Consider the following 22,578-nt stretch of genomic DNA (forward strand, 5'->3'; position numbering starts at 1 on the left):
TTCAAAAGAGTTAAACTAACAGATTTCTGAACAATGAAAAGAATTACATTTAAAATAACCAAGTGTTCTGAACAATCACAGTCCTACGTCAAACTTTCGTCCGTGCCCCTAGGCTCAGACTCTTCCCGTGTCTGCTCTCAGTCACCATACCGTTTTTACCGTTTTGGTTGTTTGTCTGCTCTCAGCCACCACAGCAAGGAACTATACTAATCTTATACTTTACGCAACAATTTATCAGTTCACACTTTTCATAAACGAATTTTAATGTCTAGTGAACTTGTTCAAGCATTGAAACGGTGCTTCTATGAATAATAAATAACGGTACTCAGTATAAACAAAAGTTGTTACCCATGCTTGAGGAAAGACTCAATTCAAAATTTCATGCATTGCGGCAATGTGTAGATGTAAAGAGCATTGTTCTGTATGTTCAAACAGAAAGATAAAAGATGGAAGACACCAAACTATTTTTTTGTGATATATGCGAAAACCAGGGCTGTATTTTAAGCATTTTTTCGAAAGATATCACACGGAGAAAATTTTTTACACAGATTTATTATATGAAAGTAACACATTGAAATACATGTTTAGTAAATTCTTATCTAAAGTTTACAAAAAAATTAATCATGTTCATCTTTCATAATCTCACAAGTTATGAATAAACTGCATATAATCTAACAAAGTTATACATCATTGCTTTTTCAAGTAAAAATAATTACGATCAGCAGTCTTCCATGTTTCACAAAAAACACTGCGTCCGGAATAAACATGTCCACGCTGCTGTTCACAGTTTTGTGTTTGAGTACAAACATGATTTTTTCGTACCTATGTTAGAAAATGTGACATGTTTGTATTCGTGGTATGTTTGGACATACGATATTTAATCCCAATGTTTCACATGATGTTCGAACATGGTGTACAGTTTCTCTTGCATTTTCACTCCAAGCACCGGCAGTGCGTAGAGTAGAAGAAGCGAATCGGACACCACACCACCACCACTCAACGCGTGGTGTGTTGGTATGTTGACATGGAAAAAATGCTTTCCTTTCATGACAATGGATGCTTCGTCTAAAATATTGGGCAAATAAAATAAACCTCTTTTTCTGTTCTGAACAAAATAAACATCGATTGATATGAGAGTTTTTCACATTTGATATCATTATTTAGTGCACGCATCAATTTATATATTGAATTCATGTAACAATCGCTATTATTAGCTATTTGAACAAGTACTAAAATTGAATTATTCAGCAGTGACATGTTAGGCATGACGTTAACCACTCGACCACGGGAGCAACAATTTTGGCTGGATCTTTGAATACAAATGGCCAATACTGCTTGTTCGCGACGATCGCGACCCGAGCTATAAAACGAGCGGAGAAGAGGAGAAGAAAGGATGATGCAATCGCATGCACACATAGCATATGTAGTGCAGTGTAAGTGTAGCTTTTAGTTTTTTCCTTCATTCAATTTGTGATAACATCGAGAAATTAATGGTGTGTTTTAGCCGCTGAAATTTCTCTGCTGGTTCTGCTGTGTGCCGCTGAAGGTTGCATCTAAAACTAATTTTTGGGTATTTATTTTTTTTGGTCAGCATTTGTACGACGTCGCCCGCTATGCAGTCGGCTCCCCAGACTTTAATTGCCAACATGCACGCAAAAAAAAAATAGAAAGCTTCTTTCTATTCAGAGAATGTTTTCTTTGAACGAAACCAAGGATTATTTAATCAGACTTGCAAAATGTGCATGAACGATCTATAAACTTTTACTTAGTCGCGGCAATACATACACACACTCTTTACAGATACACGGGCCGAAGGTTGTGCAGTCCACTGATGATTCAACAAGAGCCAAAGGTTGTACCGCTTATGACAACTCTACACGAGCTGATGATTGCGCCGGCATTCTATCCTGGATTCCTCGAGTCGAAAAAGACGCACCACGCTAGATATGGGGTGCAGACTAGGGGGTCGTTTCTGATTAACGGTCAGCTGCATCCCAATAGGAAGTATCCCATGTCGGGCACACGTACAGAGCACTGAAGACTGCAACATCCCAATTATGAGAACACTTGTAATACTAACCTCGAGCCAACCGCGAGTAATCGGTTTCATATTACTAACATAGTTGTAAGCAAACATTGTCAAAATATTGAACTCCCGGCCCCGTTAGGATGACGCCATATGAGCCTTAATAAAAATATATATTTTGGTGCATGAACTTATAGCCTCTTAGTTCGTGCAATTTTTGAAATGCGAACTAAATTTCAAGTTCGTTTCTGTGAAAAAGTATTCTACGAAGAAATGTTTTGGGATGAATAATTTCTTTCCGTGTATGAAAAGAAACGAAACGAAAGCAATGAATACTGCGACATCGGGTGATATGTTTGTACATGATGTTCTTGAATTATAAACATCGTGTTTGTTTTCACATGTCTATGTTTGTGTATCATTGTTCGTGTTGGGGATAGACACTCAACACTAGCGAGAATCATGTTCGAATTCAAACAAAAACATGGAATTTTCACATCGCGTGGACATGTGTACGTGTTTTTCGGAAGACTGACGACCAGTACGATACCCATGTTCAAATTTAATACGACCGCAAAGGGCTAAGACTCGCTCCAGTGAAGCGCCACACATTCTGATAAGTGAATTCTTGCGTAACTTTTGAAAAGGTATGTTACATTGGGCCTTTTCAAAAGTCAACTTTCAAGTAGTCAACTCGAGAAAAACGAAGTTGAAAACCCGAAAATTATTCCGCGAATTGTCTTAAAAGCAATCGATCTTTATCGCTACTCTCACCACTAGCAGTCAAGAATAACTCTGAAAAACCAATCGTAACTGTTGTTCCATGATTTGAGATTAAAGTTGAAGTTTCGGAGTGAAAAATGTTACTTTGGACGTTTTGACTTCCCGCGTTTGCACATTGGACATATTACGTTGCCCGATAAGAATTTGTAACTGACTACTAAACAACAATCCAAATATCAGCATTTCGTTCTTAAGACAGATTATTATTGTTATCACTCGTTGAATTGCACTGAAATCGATAACAACACCTGTAAGAAACAAAAACTCAAAACGACCGAAGTACGACATCGTGTTGTTTTGACTGCTTCAGTACTTCGGACGTTTCGGGCGTCGGAGGTAAGTGACGTCCGAAGTAACAGCCGGGTACTTAAAATCCCAATCTGTACATATGATATTTAGGATTATAGATACGTGAACGATTGTTTTTGTAATGCATACAACAATGATTGAAAACTAATAGCGTGCATCCATTAACTCAATTTGTTTACATTTGTTACATAGGACCTTTTCAAAAGTTACGCGAGAATTAATCTATTTACGTGTGCTTTGTTCTTCTCTCACAAACACTATTACCTCATAAGAACACGTGCTTTTACATATATACCTACTACAATGGCTTTCTTCCACCTTCACCTTAACGACCTCACTCTTAAAAGTTTGAGCTTGAGTTTCGGCAGAAAAAGATTACGCCCCCGGGTGGACTCGAACCACCAACCTTTCGGTTAACAGCCGAACGCGCTAACCGATTGCGCCACGGAGGCGTGATGACTGTAATGTGATATGATAGAAACCCATGAATAATCACTTGAGAAAATGGAACATCGTACAAAATACTGATAGTATTTGTTCCCATTTCTTATCATCTTTTATTGCTCTTTTTGAGGAAATTTTGATATTTATATGTTACAATTTGCCAACGAACTTTCTGATAGTAGACACACTAAATCCAAAAATTAACATTTGATACAGCTTCATTCAAGCATTTCTGAATATTATTCCAAACATTTTTATTTGTCTGTTTGAGTAATGATTTTCCAGGCTTTTCACTCGTCGCTCTTCACACGACATTTGATCGTGTAATACTTCAAATTAATCGTCTTAAATTTTTAAGGCTCTTTGAGGTTGTTTTATATGTTTTATATATCGTGATATGATGGAACGTTGCTCCAAATTTCTATTAAATAGTTTCTGCTTCAAAATTCTCGAAAATCGCCTGGCTAGCTCAGTCGGTAGAGCATGAGACTCTTAATCTCAGGGTCGTGGGTTCGAGCCCCCACGTTGGGCGAATACTTTATTTTTGCATTTCGTTTTATCCAAAACAATGCCATAATATAAACTTGAAAATTTAAGTACTACGATTTGATAAAACCGTTATTTCAGAAATGGCTAATCTTTTCACTCGAAATATACAATATACTACAAATCGTCAATACATCGTAAAATGGCCCATTTTGCGCAGTATGAACAATATGTAGCAAAGTGTTGTCTTTCTCGAAAATTTAAAAAAAAATGAATGCAGTTTTTCCAGTTTCTATTAGTTATATTCTAATTGTTTTTTTTTGTTATGAAAACTCAGATAACTAACTATTAGTGACACTTATGATGCTTGTAAATACCCTGAAAAAATGTAATGAATAAAAATGTAGCATAATGAAATAACAATTCAAAAATTGGATAACTGTCATCGCGGGGGACATAAAATTAGGTAGGTAATTTCAATACCTGATGAATAAAATATGTGAGGTGGTATTCCATCATTTGGTTATAACTGTTACTGAATGAAACACAAAAATCTATAACTTGATATTCATAGATTAAACAAAATTGATAATAATTCAAAAATACATAATACTCTATAGTTATGCCAACCCTGGCTGTTAACTCCGAGACGAAGTGACGAGCAATTCGCCATAGATGAGACTGCCGGCTCAATGGTCTAGGGGTATGATTCTCGCTTTGGGTGCGAGAGGTCCCGGGTTCAAATCCCGGTTGAGCCCGTATACTCCTTTTTTAAGCGATTAATTCCCAAATGTAGTTGTTGACTAAATACAGGGGTTGCATTGCGCATTTCGAATCGAGTAACTCTTTTCGAGAAAATTCGAACTCAAATCGAAATGTTTTTAGTATTATGTATAGTTTTCAAGTTCATATTTTCGGTGTACTAGATTTAGAGCAAAATTTGTCTCGTAGAGAAATGTGAAATTTTTGGGTTCGTAAACAAAGCTGGTCAAAGGTATGTCAAAATGGTCGAGACGAATAAAAATCACTCGTTTCGAAATGCGCTGTCACCTCAGGCATATATAACTTGAACTTTGTTTATTATTTTGTCATATCGCAATGCTTATATAATTTCATTTTATTTTATGAAAAACCAGAGTGGAACTTTTAATCACTAATTTCTTCTGGTTTCTCATCAAATTATCTTCTCACTTTTACTCATAAAAGATGGGAAGTTCAAAAAATGGTCTACTATTTCAAGAAATTGAACACTCTTCATTTTAAATGTAGGATGTGGGGGTAATACGGACATGTTAAGAAGAACTTCAATTGTACCTTTGGAAACTTATGTTTCCCAAACTTCAATGCAGTTTCTTGTAATCCAATATACTGTTTTTCGACCTAATTTATCAAATATTTTACAAAAAAGTATTTTTCAATGTTTTTTACTGAAATTAAAACAGACCGAAAAATACAATTTTTTTTTTCGATGCGGGTAAAATGGACATATGGTGGGGGGAATATGCACAGGTTTTTAATATAAGAAGTGTACAGGTTTGTCGCTCGTGAGAGGAATAATTTTATTCAACCAAGGTCTGGACTCATCACGAATGTCCGTTAAATGATGGAAAATCCATCTGGAACTGATATTGTGCTCCTCGGCAGTGTAAACGGACAGACCCCCAACTCTTCTGCTTTTGGTTCCAGTTAGCTTCTAAACAGTTCACATTTGGCTATTTGATTTCCATTTATAGACGCAGGTCATTCCTTAGGAATAGATTAAACAGACTTTTCACAGTCCATCTCACTCCCACTGTCCGTTTCACCCCACCAGTACAATTTTTTGTATAATTTAAATTTTCCACTCACAAATGAATTTACTTTTCCGTACATACCTGATATCGCTTCTCTCTTAACTCGCAAACCGAAATATAACCATCAGCGAATTGATTTTTGATACTAAACCACTCAAAATGCTTAATATCAAAGCCGCTAAAATTCCACCCACATGCGGAATCATGTATGATTTTCGATTTTTGTTGCTTATTTCCACTTTTGATTATAAGTATTTGTCGGTAGATCATCAAAGCAGCAGACGAGCCGTTGTCCGTTCCAGCGAAACGTATCCGAAAAATCATTTGCAGTCGGTAGCAGATTACAGCAGGTAGGTATATTTCACTTATTTTCCCTTTTATTCCAGGTCATCAGGAAACCAAACGTTCAAATTATTTCCAGGTCAGTATTTACTTTTACTTCAAAAACACTTCCTTTTATTTAATCTAATTTAATCACTAGTTCAATATTATTTTACTCTTCTAATTAAATGTCAGTTGCACAAATAACTTTTCTTCGCTGATGTTTGCCTTTTCACAAGATGGTTGACAGCAGGTGTCGTCGGCCGGAAACAGGTTGACAGCAGGTGTCGTCGATCCGAAAAGAGTTGACAGCAGGCGTCGTTGAACAGGAAAGAGAGCGAGGCAAACAAGATGTCCTTCTTTTATACCCGTCGTGACGTCATTCGTTCCGTATGCGGAAACGATGAAACGTCAGCCAAACGCGAGACAAACGCATAGTCAAATAAACGCATGACTGACGAACGAGGGGTTTTTCGCCTTTGTAGTTCCTCAATCCACAGCCAGTTGGCGCTCCTTCGTGTTGTCACGAACACTATTCATTGCCATAGGGTGGTTTAAATATTTCAAAATAACATGTGGAAGGTGTTCTCAATAACGAAATCTGAAATTCTAAATGTAACTATACAAATCAACCACCTTTCCATATTACCTCAGTTCCCCTGTATGCGTACGGAATATTTCCTTTATTTTGTTGTTGTCATTCTCTGTTCATTTGTTAAAATGGTGTCGAGACAACAGGAATTACGTTTCAAAATTTTGCTCGTGCATAAGTGAAATCCATGTTGCTTCCACCCCATCCCATCATCCCCCATCATCCAGCAATTCCACGCTAATTCAGACGACCGCTGCATCGACCCTCTTTAATTTTTGATGTAGAATTATCCATCCATTAAGAGTGCCAAATCAGAAAACAAGTCACGTTTTCATGAAATAAATTTAACGTTAATAACTATTTTTACCGCGAACGGATTTTGGCAATTTACATGTCAAAATAATTGGAAATTCCCTAAGATTTGTTTGTTATGCTATATATCACAATCCCCTGGTGTGTGAATGGTTTAAATTGATGAAAACTAGAAGCATTTCCATTTTCCATACATTTGTTCTGCTCATTTGAGAGCTTCCCTATCCGTGCCGTCAGTAACGAGCAACTTATCGGCAAGCAACGAAGGGGAATGATTCAAAGTCTCCGTGAATAAAAAAACAAGAAGATTAAGAACGAAGGGAAATATGTGCCTAGAGCATAAATATTGGATCTCGCTGAGGCAAACTTTCAGTATCGTTCTAGATAAGAAGCAATGAACACCGCTTGCTCTTCCTTGTTTTGCGTCATCACATGTCTTCGTTTCGGATTGAGCTGTGAACGCGACTTTTTGAACATGCACTTCTATTGGTTCGGTTTCAATCAGAAAACACGATTTGTGGAGTTATCACTAAGAGTTTATTTTAAACAACTGTCTCGATTCCAAGATGTAACTGTTTCGTTCGAGAATTTATTTCCAACTGACTTAAGTCTTTCTATCGCAATAGATATTTCATCTCCTCTTCTCTATTGTTTATCTTCGGCCCTCTCGACAATCGTTCATGGGCTGATCTTTCGTATCTTAGCTGCAGATGATTGTAGTAATTGCACGGTGGATTCATGCCATGCGAATATCAAAATTTTCATCTACTAAGTTGCTATAAAACTTTGGGCTCAGGCTTCAACAGCGACCAAATCACTCACTCGATGATGTCTCCGACATTGCAATCATCACATCAAACTGACGCCATTTCATCAAGGTTCTGAACGACACAATTGTGTGGGGAATCAGCAAACTATGCTATCATCGGTTCACCAAGAAAATAATTGTTCAGGAGTTTTTTGTGTTTTGGTTTCGCATGACAGTAGCAAAACTATCTCCACCAAGGATGAAAGCTAAGGTAATCGAGACCGGAAATATCAATAGAAAGGGCTTCTGTTGAGAAGTGCGCAAAGTAGAGATAAGTGTGTGTTTATTTATAGCAAATTCGTTTTTGTTCAGTTCCAACCTGCTGTCAAAACTTGTTACGAAACCAACCCTAAAGCTGTTGGGTTCGCATTGAAATGTTTCACGGGTTCGCACTCGGTTTCACCAATACAACTGTACTGAGTTGTCAAGTTCCGAGTATTGTTAAGTATTGTATTAAGATTCGTGTGCTTTCATTGAGAGGTGAAAATAATTATGGATTTTCAGGTGGAATAAACATGCTTTTAAAATGAAAATTATGAACGAGAATTTACTTTCACGTAACGAATATGTATTATATGAGATGAAATAACAGTTTGTTTTTCGAAATTGCAATAACACGAAAACTGTGTCTGATAATGTTTTTCGTCATCATGAGGACTTCTTTGGTGCCTTTGACATTGCATCAATGCATCTCTATGGCGAAGCAGACATTAAGGTTGTACGCCACATAATTATTTGAGGAATTTCAAGGTAAACCATAGTGAATGTTGTGAGTTATTCGGGTTCGCGTGTCAATAAGGATAACAGCTGCGCTTTTCCTCAGGCATGAGAAAGTAATGCAACCTTTTTTTTCCAGGGCAGTAATATTAACAGAAGCGTTTCTGTCGATAAAAACAGAAAATGATAAGAAGTGTTCATATTCTTAGTAGCTTCACGCCACCAATGTATGGCTCTGTATGTATGCCACGTTGAACGCTTGTTCGGTGCTGGTTGGTTTTCGTTGTACGAACGATGTCTAGAGGTGCAATTCCACTGAGACAATACTAAATAACGTTTAGTATGATATTTGATACTTGCAAGTATTGAGATTGTTGTTGTTTCCATTCGGTGCCAAAGATATATTGATGTAGTTATGAGATGTGGAATAATGGGGCTGGCGCAACAAGTATATAATTGCCTGTAGCCAAGTGTATGCCAGTTGCAAAAAAGACCACCGAATTAGCGTGCGAGGTAAATTTTCAATGCATTGACATGAAACAAAGTCCGACATGCGTTCAGCTTGTGTATTGTTCTGCGAGGGTAAGAATGAATCGTCAATCAATTATCGTCAAATGATTCTACAATAAAAAAACCATTCCAGGGTGACCAAAACATTCTACTAAACATTTCTTTCTAGATTTTCGCAGCATTCTTAAATAATATCCGAAATTATTAACAAGCGACTTGAACAAAATAACAACGTAGTTCTACGTCAATAATGTGGTCGTATCTTGAACACAACCTCCTATATTTTTTTAAATGTATTGTTTGTGTCCTTTTTTTAATAATAAGACCCCAACTCTAGGATCCTTAAATTAGATATAAGGCATAAAAAACAGACTCACATTCGCTTTACACCTATTCATAGCTAACCGATTCGGATGCCAAATTAACCGATTCGGATGCCAAATTGCACTGTTTAATCTTGGTTTTAGACATACGAAATGCTATCGACTGCTCGCTGACTGGAGAGAAACTGGAATAAAAATAGCAATAGAAATTTCTTTTATGCTCATGTCCAGAACAAGGGCGGAAGCAACGTTAATAGGTTTCCATATTTTGAGAATGCATTCTGAAACAAACATTTTTACACGTCAGCACGATAGCAAAACAGGAGCTGACGGTTTGTCGCCTGACTGCTTTTTTTACCCTTCGATAGAATAATGTACGATCGTTAGCTAATTCTGTTTTCGCGATGGACCAAACACAAACACGAGTCGTTCCCCTTCTATGCAGAGTTGCCAACCTTCCAGTTTTTCCTGTATATTGCCAGCTTGGAATGCTTTAATGCCAGCGAAACAGCCAAAGGAAAAAAATCTCCAGCTTTTTTAAATTTCCACCGTTTTATCCAGCGTTTTTATTCTTCCGGCATTTTCATGTTTTTTTCTCCTGAACATAATATTCTCTTCTTTCTCCCGTGAGAATACTATTCCGCTCCACTCACATCAATTACCTTCATGACGATTATCGTCTTACTCTATCTATATCTATCTAGAATAGGCACACATATGTCTGGTATGGTGTTCTCTCACTAATTTGCCTACCTTTTATTGCTATTCAGTTCGAGCAGGAATACTATGTCAGCTTGGATAATGTTTATTTGAGTGCTGCTATCGAAATGTTTATCAATGAATATTTGTCGTTTTGTAAAACTTCACATAGCATGGCGATAACTTATTGATAGAAAGGTAGCATATGTAAATTGTTCCTCTTCTACAAAGTCTTACAAACTTATATAATTATATCGATATAATGAATTTTGGGAAATCCGAAACCTGGACTTCACTGTAAAGCCGGGATTCTCAAAGTGGTCGATATGACCCCTTGGGGTCAATATTGGTTTCCCAGGGGTCGACATAATCGAAAACTGATTCTGGGGGTCCACGAGGCCTAAATATCTAAAAATACTGTATAAGTTGTGTTTCGTGAACCAACTTGTGATAAGAATGACTTATATTTTTGTAGAGATTATAATTGCTGTACTTTTCAAAAACTCAATAAGCTGATAAGCGTACACAAGTTCGTGCAAGATAATGTGTTTGAGCGGATATGTTCTCCAGGCACGTTTTGACATGCTCTGCATTAGACACATATCCGCGATTTAACACGAAGGAAGTCACTGCAATTTTTTTGAATAGGAATTGAAAGTGTTTTGTATAAATAAGAAAAAAAATACTAGAGATTTTTTGAAGACATTTGGCCATAGGGGTCTGTGGTATCACTTCATTTTGGAAAAGAGATCTCTCGCCCATAATAGTTTGATAGTCCCTATTGTAAACGAACGCAAGGATGCTTCTTTCTTTTGGAGTAAAATATTGTCCCTAAAAGGGAATGATAAATTTCCTAATGAAAATGTGTCACCCTTCTAAACTCGAGTCAACCGCGAGTAATCGGTTTCCTATTTTATTAACCGTAGAATTAAGGAAACATGTTAATATATGCTAGTAGAAATATAGTTAAGAGTTTGGCTCCTTTAAACTTATGTAACTGAGCCTGTAAAAATAAACGATTTAATAAAAATAAAATAAAATAAATTCACAGTGGAAATTACGCTCCGGTGGCGTTAATACGTAAGTACCAATGCTACACACTGACAATGTCACTATGTGTCCTTATTTCTATTGCTAATATAAATAAAATTGAAAAAATAAATTCTTCCAGCTTTTTTCCAGTTTTTTTAAAATTTTTTTCAATTTTTTTTTGTTTTTTTTTTCTCTCATTTTGTTCCAGTTTTTTCAAAAATTTGGTTGGCATCTCTGCTTTTATGCTATGCGTGCGAAACCAAGTTGTGCCGATGAATAAGACAAGTTTTGAGCCCATCCTTGCTTTCCCACGAACACCATGCGCTTGGAGCTATGCGATCTTTTCACATCGATACACCACGAGTGAGGTTCGATGTTGTACGCGAAAGGGTTAACGTTCGTCAATTCATTTTTATTTGTAGCAAATAGTTGTTTTAATTGGTATCTCGAATGAATATAAATCTGTTTCTTCATTCATTTTCAGTACTACATCACATCACGACGTCCATATACGGTGAAACGGACACTTGATTTCTGATGGAAACAAGTGATTACACCATTGATGAATAGTTCCACTGTTTACCTACCGTAACCCATCTACAATTTGTAAATAAGAAAGAGAAACGAATTCAGTCTCAGAATTTCACAATGCCATGAAGTTCATTTTACGGTTAAAAATGTGCTGGAAGAAGCAAAAACACATTTCCAATTGGATGCGAAGGCTGATGGTTTCATAGTCCCTCGGCGTTTATCTTTGACTTTGTCGAGCCCTGATTAGGATATTAACAAAATTTACAATAGTTAATGAAAAAGTAATTTTATATCATATGTTGAAATACGTTAGTGTAGACCATGGCGTGTCGTGTTTAACACTTCTATACTCGCGCATTGGTCTGCCAGACCGAGAAATCAATAATTCGTTCATTTCTCAGAAAATATCAACACTACGACTTTGCGATTTTCTCTAGCTTCGTTATTTGTCGTTCGTCATCGTTTAGCTTATCGCATGTATTGGTAAGAAGGGGACGTGTGTTACTTTTTTAACGCTTTCGATCTGACACACCGACGCGAGTATTTGAGTAACTTTTTTGGACAAGTGCCTTTTTTCATATTCTAGAATATTGTTGAATGAAATGTATACATGATTGTTAGTGGCGTGGAATATTTATTGAATATGATGCATAAGATCATTACCGGACTATTTTTATTCGAATTCAGTCCCTTCTGTAATTGGATTGAACGGATCCATATATTAACTATTCGTCGATATATTCGTCGTTAGATTCATACGTTCAAAAGCAAAATAGAAATGTTCGACTTTCGTATAGTTATTTGCTAAATATAATGGTCATACATATACACACTTGTGAAAGAATTTCCCTTGTGGAAGAATTGAAAAGAGTAAACTATAAACTAATCGGTGGCTTATGGTAATTTTCAACAGTTACAGTTTCGGTGTTTTTTTTATAATGGACAATACTGACAAGAAAACGAAAAAAAGAAATGGAAGTTCCTAGAAATCTTTTTATATCATCTTTTTATGCCCTATCTAAAACGTCTTGTTAATTCTTAGTTTACCAAGAATACAGAGACAAAGAATATTAGAAATATGCAAACTTTATATTCCAGCACCTTTTTCATCTGGTAATTATCTAGAAGGTCGTTATACATTCTTCTCTTCGATAAAAGACCCGAAAAACACACAACAACTGCATGGAATGTAAAAAAATATGTTTGTTTCGAGCATGCAGTTATGCTATGTTTTGATTCTTACTCCAATGAAACCACAATCGAATAATATGTTTTTTTGTTATTTTATAGCTCTTTATACTTCCGTGAATTATATTCAGTTGCTTACTTTTATTTAATAACAGTGACAAATTAGAATTTCGTTATTTGTGTTGGAGTTTCAAAAATTACTCTGTTTGAGGAGGCTGAATTAGATGACTATTAAAACATAATATAGACGAAGAAAACATATTGTTTGGAGTTTTTTTCATTCAATTATACCCTCTTCTTCAAATAAATGCCAATAAAGCCTGAAAAATACACAATGGCAACATTACAGAGAAGTTCAATTTTCGGTCTGTGACACCGTGCGGGAGTATCCGTGTTACGGTTTTGCACGCGAGTACAGGAGGGTTTTTTTTATCTAAAATATATATTTTTATTAAGGCTCATATGGCGTCAGCCTAACGGGGCCGGGAGTTCAATATTTCGACAATGTTTGCTTACAACTATGTTAGTAATATGTAACCGATTACTCGCAGTTGGGTTAAAGATATCAAAAAATAACACAATTATCAAATATCGTATCGTAATCCCACGTCAACTATGACTACCCCATGTCTCGGACACACCCTTTCAACTTTTTTGCCTTCTTTTCTAGACATTGGTGACAAAAATCAATGTTTTCAGGATCCTTTGAAATGCGAAAGTGTAGCGACACAATGAAACTTTTTCAGTTCGAAGAAACAAACTGATTTTGAGTTTCGGTGGACAATATATAAACAAATCTACAGTGTTGACTGCAATCGTTTCGATTAAAACAAACGAGAAATGGCGCCGCGATCGATACACGCCACATTCGTTCAACTCACGAACGACACGCCAAATGTGCTTCAAATCTCAAAAGCGTTCTGATTGTTATTGTTTTGATCTTGATTTTTATTTTTGGCTTGTTGTTTCGTTTGCCCCGTCATTTAAAGACCTCTGATTAATCACATTTCGTATACCACACAAGACGTTCTCGCCCCGTCTTGTTTCGTTCCCCCTCCCAAGAAGCTGCCGTTCACAGTCCCAGCATCTCGCTTCTCAGCATTGTTTGCATCGCGGATTTCTTTTTTGCTGATTTCATTTTTTGCGTCTTTTCATTCGCATGCTGCAATCTTACGACGATGTGAAATGATTAATATCTTCTTCACGCGGCGATTGTGAGTTGGAACGTTTTCGGTAAAACATGCAATTTACTATGGCCATGCATCTCGACCATGTTCCAATCGCGGTGGAAGCCTTGCTCGTGGCCAACGTTTACCAATTTGTGGGTATCCGTTCTGAAAATGGGGTGCAGCAGAAGGGAGGCCCTATTATGCGTGTAAACATTGATGATCGCATGCAAATTGTTGACTTTACGCTACCCGTGGGTGAAAGACGTCCAACTTCCTTTTGGCATGTTGTGCCAACTCACAAGCATAACAAAAACCGCAGAGCATTGAATTAACGAGAGAAAAACCTTCTCTGCCAACATACGAACAACTTTTCTCCCGTTTCGGTTGTGTTTTCCTTCTCTTTGGTGCCATCAGACAAACGAGTGCAACTTCTTTACTCATTGCATGTAAAGATCTTCTTTTATTTTTTGCTGTTGCATGTATTATTTCCCTCTTCCCGGTCGTCGTCAGTCAGTACATGATCTTGTTTATTATTTGCAAGGCCAATGAGTGCATGATCACGAGCAGGGAAGGTAGTAATTATTCCGTCATTTACGAGATTTGCTCGATCCTCTTCCACGGTGTGATAGTGGAGTTGGGTAATAAGACATTTGGTAAGATACATGTTCGGTGCAATTTATATTACAATCGACCGTTGATTGATTGAGCCCTGAAACATGCTCATAATTTACAAAAAAAAATGGCCTTTAAAAATTTCAAATGAACTTAGTCGAACTTTGAGATGGCAAAGTGGGCATTGCTAAGCATCTCATTATACACCCAGGAGTGGTTATATCTCGTACGCATCTCATTTGCGAGAAGAATCTTGACTTGACCGGAAAGAAAAGTGGATTATGTTGAAACGGTAGCAAAACTTACGCGAGCAGATGCAGTCCACATCGGTCCACTTAGCCCTTTATCTTCGAACTCGAGTCCCACAGATGGCCACTTGGGCTAGACCCGGGTGTGTGTGTTTGTTGTAATGATGTACCAGCAGATAGAGGATAATGAGCATTGCAAGTGATGGCCCGCATGGGTAAATGAACACCGCCCCATCGGCATAAATTCAGCGTCAAGTAGCCTCTAATAGACTCGCAGTATTTATCGTGTGTTCCTCGGTGCGTTCAGAGGCCAGCCTGAGAAGCATCTCCAAGCAGCTTCCAAGCCGCTTCTCCTTAAGTGAGTGACGACGAGTGATGTTGCTGCGATGCACTTGATTGCAGCCAGCAGTACCAGCGATGCACCGCGGCCGAGAAGCGTTTAGCAAGAAATATTTAATTATTCGTTATTTAAATGAGTGCTTGTTACTTGCTCTGGATGATTTATTTTTCAGTGCCGCTGCCTTGGCAATCGCCGCTAAATGAAGCCCGAGAGAATCCAAGAGAAGGGAAGTCTCCATCTGGGTATTTTCTTTCGCCGAGTTCCTTTTCAACGCGCTCTGAGCGCTTCATTACGTATGCATTCAAAACATGTTCTGGGTCTTTTCGCAATTAAAGTCAACAAGTGCAGCGTGCGTTGTCGAGGTCCACCGATTTTGTTCGCTTTCGAGGACAGAAAGTCAGGACGATGGTCTCGGGAGAGTGCAGCATTGCAGCGATGATACCCAGAGACTTGCCAGAACTTACAAACTTCAAGGTGAGCAGTTGAATTATTTATGTGCAACGTTTCCTGCGTTAGGGACCGATCTCATTGAAACGGGATGGCAAAGGACGTAACGTTCACGTTTCCAGTAATTCAAAGCTAGATGAGAATTGCATAGAAAAGAAGAGAATTGCATTCGGAAAGATCAATTGATAGGAATTATTTCTACGCATCTCGGTATTGCAAATACATGCAAGTTGGGGAAGTTTTGTTTCCACCGAAATGTTTTCCCTCACACAGCCTTCAAAACCAAGGTGCATTACATTACAAGGCGTTTGCTCAAATTCTTTACTTACACAGCAAATGTGTTGAATTCAATTGAATTCCAAAATTTTTCCATTCAATCAATAATTTAATCAGAACAATCAAATGCTTATTAAGCCATTACTAAGCCACCCATTTTTCTGACAATATACAATTGAGTGCAGCGCGAACATCTTCATAATTTATTATAAGAGAAGCGTAAAGGATGAGTTGAAGTTCAAGTTAGCGTCTTTTGGTTGTGAGATGGAATCTAGAGACATGCTAAATGTGAAAATTCATTTCTGAATTTTTCCAGCAACTTCCAGTTTCCAGTTTCCAGCAAATTATCAATAGTTTTCCAGATTAAGGGAGGATTGAGGGTATAGATTTTTAAAAAAGCGTTGTCTCCAGTGCTGGAGATGGAACAGAATAAAGGGTAAATTATAGTCATAGCTAACGGAACCATCGGTTGAAATTTTATGGGATCATTTGTACCTCTCATGACATAATTTTTAGAGGCGAATGAACTGAAAAGTTTAAAGCCTCTTTAATCCAACATCATCATCATCATCATGACATAATGTGTAAAAATGTGGCTGAATGTTGAATTTTGGATGATAGGTCGTCGAATTAGCTTGGTTCAGGGAAAGATTGATTTCATGGTCTAGTATTGATTCAAGTTAAAGTGGTTCTGGCAGGAAGGTTGAGGTTGGTCAATGCGTGTAGTTGTTGGATTGACCTCAGTACAAGGGAGATACCTTCATGACCTTGAGGGCTAAGGCAGGGCTAACGCACAGACTTAGTCAACACAAAAGCCATCAAGTAGTGCTTGAATGACAACCGGTCTCATTAGGCTATAACTGCTGTAGGACCTGGTGTAATCTTTCTGATTAACTGAATGCGATGTAATCCTTGTACAAGGGTCGTTCGAAAAATAAGTTTCAGTGCCTCAGAAATCGCGGAAAAATAAAGTTAGGACAAAAAACAAGGTGATTTTCGTAATCTACGTTTTATTTTCTATTTTTCTACATAATCGCAGTAACGTTCGAGGCATTTTTCATAGCGTGGCACGAGTTTTTCTATTTCGAGCGCGAAGTGCGTAGCGTCCAACTTTTTGAAGTACGATGTAACTGCGTCACGAATTTCTTCAGTGTTATCGAATCGTTGACCGACGAACGCCTGTTTCATCACCGGGAATAAGTGATAGTCGCTAGGGGCGAGATCTGGGGAGTAAGGAGGATGCTCGAACACAGTCCATTAGAATTTTTTCAATTGCTCTTGAGTTACGCGAGCAGAATGAGGCCGCGCATTATCGTGGATGAGGAACACTCCTTTAGTCAATAAACCTGGCCTATTGTTCTTAATCGCGCTTCTTAATCGGTCCCAAACTTCACAATAGTACGGTGATGAAACAGGCGTTCGGCGGTCAACGATTCGATTACACTGAAGAAATTCGTGACGCAGTTACATCGTACTTCAAAAAGTTGGACGCTACGCACTTCGCGCTCGAAATAGAAAAACTCGTGCCACGCTTTGAAAAATGCCTCGAACGTTACGGCGATTATGTAGAAAAATAGAAAATAAAACGTAGATTGCGAAAATCAGCTTGTTTTTTCCAATTTTATTTTTCCGCGATCTCTGAGACACTGAAACTAATTTTTTGAACGACCCGCGTATATGTTGCAATTCAAGCTGAACGTTCGGTCAATGTAAACCTCAAGGAATCTGAGAGATTTACTTTCTTCTAATAATTAAGGCTGTTTTTTTTCATAAAAGACTGTTCCATTTAGGACCTGGCCGCAAAAAAATTTCAATTTCTCCATGTGAAAATAAAGTGCGTTTCAAGTACTCCATAAAAGGAAAAATCACTTCGGAGAGTCGACGGAGATCTGAATGGAATATATCCCTCAGAGCGGTGCAATTTTGTTCGGCACCGAGTCAATAGTCATGTCATCCGGTGGATAGCGTTCGTTGCCGTAAGAAAACAAATTGCGACACAATGCCAGCAAGGGTATCGTTCCCACTAGGGAAACCAACTGCTTCTACAAAATCCCGCCGATTGGACCTCTGTTTTTTAGTTTTTACATACTAAAATAATATCCGAAATGATTAACAAGAGAATTGAAGAAAATAATTTCGTAGTTGTACGTCAATAATGCGGTTGTGCATTGGAAAAATTTCTATATTTTGTTTAATATAAATTCAGATTGTTTCCTAAAAGTTATCCATTGGTTATATTTTTGTATGAGTAATCATTTTCTGGAAATTTTATAATGAAAAAAGGATAAAATAAACATATTTTCATAAACCGATGTATTGTATAATAGTTGAAAGATTACAGCAACTTGAAGCCCGGAAAACAGATATACAGCAATTCTATAAAAAATGAAAGAAATAGCTTCAATACTGCTCAAACCATCCATATTTATTCGTGATGGTTTTTTATGTTTTGAAATTACATTTTCAAATTACATTGTTGCTTAGAATAAAGTATATTTAACGTTAATTTCGTTCGAAAGAGTCGTTTGTTTATTGATTGGTTTGAGCTTAAATATGATAATTTCGGCTGTCCAGTTTTTTAGGACCATTTCAAAATTCATAAGTATTGACAATGAAAAATTCAAAACAACTGGCAGATTTACATGTCAGTAATTGGTAATCTTACCATTTTCGTTAATAACCTGGAAAATTCTTGTTGGCATATTATTTATCGGATTTATATTCTGTAGAACGGATTTTTAGATATTATCTCATGTCTTCGAAAATATGGCCTTGAGTTCGTCAACAATGAGGAACTGCTTTCCCTCAGCGTAGATTCTGCGTACTAAGATATCCCAAAGATTTTCAACAGGATTCAGGTGTGGAAAGCGAGCCGGCCAGTGCAATAAGTCATGTTTTTGGTCTTTAATCCATTGCTTAGTTTCCTTGCCGGGTTAAATAGCGGCATTGTTTTGCTGGAATGTGATTTTTGCCACAATATCTACTCAAAAATGGTAGGAGAGAGGATACTAGAACATGTATGTAATCCTTGAGTTTTCCGGTTGCACAGAATCCCGCCCAAACCATACACAAGCCTTCACCAAAGTTCCTCATTAAAAAATACTGTTGCTCCTTCTATGAATCACACCTGTGATTCAAAACCATCAAAACCATTCAAATTGAACTTTTTTTTCGTCACTGAAGATATCCTAGCAAAGTTAAGAACAAAAAACATCGTCTTACATTGAAGAACTTTTTATTGTGGTATATAGCTGTTGTCAACTATTTTCGGTAATCGAGTAATCGAGTAATCGGTAATCGACAAATTAACAGATTCCCGGATAGAATATCGATTCCATATTAATCCGTTAACTTTGTTCGAACTTTGATAACTTTTTATGTCACCATTTGAAAATGTTTATGCACCAAATGATAGCAATTTTTATTTGTCGCGGTAATTCGCGAATAATATGTGGCGCACTTGATGTATATTTTTTATTTCGTATATAACTAAAAAAGACAGTAAGTCTTATGTTACTGAAATACAAGTAGAAAAAACTTACCTAGCACTTATCATCAAAAGTACCGTCGATGGGGGTGAGATTGCGTCAAAAACAGAGAAAGTTACTATTAGTAATATCTTGACAAATATTGCGAATATTTTTGAAAGCTGTGAACCGTTTAATAAGAGACATATTTCCACAACTTTCAATGCGTAATACTTAACTGTAGTTCAAATAGCTATTGTTTAGGGGGTCTCCGTAGCCACATTGGTTGCGCGTTCGCTTAGTAAGCGATCGATCGTGAGTTCAAAACTCAGGGCCCCCATTGACCATCTTTTTATTGTTACAGAATAACTACGTCCACGCAACAATCATCAGCGATGGAGATCGATCCACGGTCGAAATAAGATCGATTCATCCATACAACTGCTCTGCTCTGCAGAAATATCGGGCTGCTGTTCTATAAATAACTCAACAATGGATCAACGACTGTCTCCGCTGTCCAGTCTTAACTGTGGATAATGGAAGAACAGATAGAAAACTCTTTCGCCTAAATGGCTACTGTGTAAATATGTACCATTTGCAATGGTATAGAAGGGAATATAAATATGTGACATGTACACGATTAAAATTCGGCTCTGTTACAGCTAAAATGCTAATGAGCCTAAAATAAACAAAAGGGATAAAAAAAAATAGCTATTGTTTAATAATTCATCAATATTTTATGTGTAAACAGCCATCAACTAACTCCCCAGAAAAATCTTATGCTTAACATTATACAGAACTACTACAAGGTGGAATATATCATAGAATAATTCTTTTATGTCTTGTCTAGATAATGAATTGTTGTTTTTGAACATCAAAAATGTTTTTACATAGGATTTTCAACATTTTCGAAACAATCTCTTATTTACTCTGAATAAGAATAAGGAGAATGGGTCAAACATAAAATTGAACATATACAACTAAGTTACAATGTACATTCAAAAATACACTCACAATTAGTAGAAATTCTCCATATAAAACACTCTTTACACCGCCCCTAGACGTGGATGTTTTCGAATCTATGAAGTGGAATGGGAGGCAAATTCTTCGCACGTATAATGAGAAAAACGTTTCAATAGCGATAACTTTGCAGAAGCCATATTTTCTAGAATTGCTGAGCGGCTAATTGAAAGTCTTAGGTGGCTCGCACACCAGAGCAACAAGCAACTAACAACTATCAACATGCAATAAGCAATATTATGGCAATGGGGTTTTCCATTTATTTTTTGTTGATTTCGCACACCGACGCAATACGATATCGATATCACATTTGTAGAGCAACACATATTGCTAGCAACACAACGTGTCGGTTGAAAAGCAACTTATCGCCCATAATTTAACAAATTTCGTTCATAAGGCTGGTTGTTTGCATAATGTTAGGCGTTTGTATTGCTTTGGTATACGGAGCACAACAAAAGATGTTGCCTGTTGCATATTGCGTATTGCAGCTTACTAGTTGCTTATTGCTCCGGTGTGCGAGCCGCCTTAAAGACAATCAAAAGAGCAACTTGATTTCGGGATTCAAGAAATGTGGCATTTATCCGATTACTGCGAAGCCGCTACTGAAAACATCTCACATGTTTCAAGTTCACCAGAAAGAATTAAGAACAGAGGAATCGAGGAATTCTTCAATTCAACCCGAGAGATTGTAAACACCTAAGTGTAAACACCTAAGTGTAAAACACCATGGTGTTTTGGCCAAAAAGTTCGTAAAAACCTGGAGCGTCCAATGGTTTATTCTTATACTAGATGGTCTCAGGAACCCATCTAGCATAAAATTTCATCCCCATCTGCCATATAAGGGTAAAAACCGAGATGGAAAATGAAAGGTGGGAAGATTTTTTAAATCTGTGACGCCACAGATTTTGTTTATGTATGTTACTTTTCTTATAATAGCCCACTACATAGGAAAAGTGTTGTTATTAGAAGTAAAAATAAGCAAATGAAATGAACGATCTATTTTTTTCCCTAAATCAATGCTAGCGTTCAAAATCACATTCTAACAGAAACTGAAATTTCAATATTTTTGAAGTGTTCTAAACTTAATTTCAATTCAATTTTACTTCTCGTTACATCGACCAAAAACGTTAACGAATAAAGTCATAGTTATACAATATTTTGTTCCTTTGACGGATAAACATTTAACAGAGCATGGGAAAAAGGTTGCAAGTTATTTCATGTAAAATGAACTTGAAAAATAAATTTAATTGACTCCGTATAACTTAGATTGAGACAAAAAGTTTTCCGCTTGCGTCTTAGTTTTAGACGACTGAAGTTTTCAGCACCCTAATTGTGAAAAAGTAATTACAATTGCTGACAAAAGTCAAACTTCCATGAAGTTACTCTTGAATCCATAGTAGACATTAGAATACTATTTCTGAAATCAAAGAAAAAATTAAACATTTTAGTTCGTGATATGTTCTGATTTTTTCCATAATGCGAAAAATATGAATTGGAAATTTGTAATTAGCTTTTGTATATCCTCTTTCAACCTTATTCGATGACACATTCAATTTTGTACCATTTGAGTAACTGACTGGTATGCCTGGTATGTGAACTTCCTATCTTCCTGACTACTAACACAATCAAAATTTAACACAACCAAAACCCGTGAATCTTCCCACCTTCTATTCTTCATATCGGGTAAAAACTACCCATGTGCAGTACTGCACACACGGCCTCAACTCAAGGTAAACGAGTAAAATATCGATAAAAATATTTATAAAACAATAATTTTTTTCGAAATTATATTTTTATAACAATATTTCAAACTTCTTGTTCTTCAAATGTCTTCTATTAAAACAATCCAGACATAAAAACTTTTCGGAGCATTTCGGGCAGTGATAAATTGTAATTAGTAGAATTATACAAGCAGTGATACCAAACTATGATATCGAAGTGTTTTACTATGTATTAAGGGCAGTAGAGAACGAAAAACACATTAGTTTTAACGTAAAACATGTATTGTAGCGCACACGTTTGACAACTTTGGAAGATTTCGCGTGTGCAGTGCTGCACTAATGGCTCCAGCAGAATAATCTCATGGCCGTCTAAGTGTTAATGAGAGCGACACACGAGAGCGACG

At 36.9% G+C, this 22,578-nt stretch overlaps 3 non-coding genes across 3 annotated transcripts; 2 read left to right on the forward strand and 1 right to left on the reverse strand.

Moving 5' to 3' along the window:
- Positions 1-3,496: 3,496 nt before the first annotated feature.
- Trnan-guu (transfer RNA asparagine (anticodon GUU)) lies at positions 3,497-3,570 on the reverse strand. Its single transcript has one exon. It is a non-coding gene; the product is annotated as a tRNA-Asn (tRNA).
- Positions 3,571-4,020: 450 nt separating this feature from the next.
- Trnak-cuu (transfer RNA lysine (anticodon CUU)) lies at positions 4,021-4,094 on the forward strand. Its single transcript has one exon. It is a non-coding gene; the product is annotated as a tRNA-Lys (tRNA).
- A 640-nt stretch (positions 4,095-4,734) lies between these two features.
- Positions 4,735-4,806, forward strand: Trnap-ugg (transfer RNA proline (anticodon UGG)). The gene has a single exon. It is a non-coding gene; the product is annotated as a tRNA-Pro (tRNA).
- The last annotated feature ends 17,772 nt before the right edge of the window (positions 4,807-22,578 follow it).

Source organism: Toxorhynchites rutilus, chromosome 2, assembly GCF_029784135.1.
Source record: "Toxorhynchites rutilus septentrionalis strain SRP chromosome 2, ASM2978413v1, whole genome shotgun sequence".
NCBI lineage: Eukaryota > Metazoa > Arthropoda > Insecta > Diptera > Culicidae > Toxorhynchites > Toxorhynchites rutilus.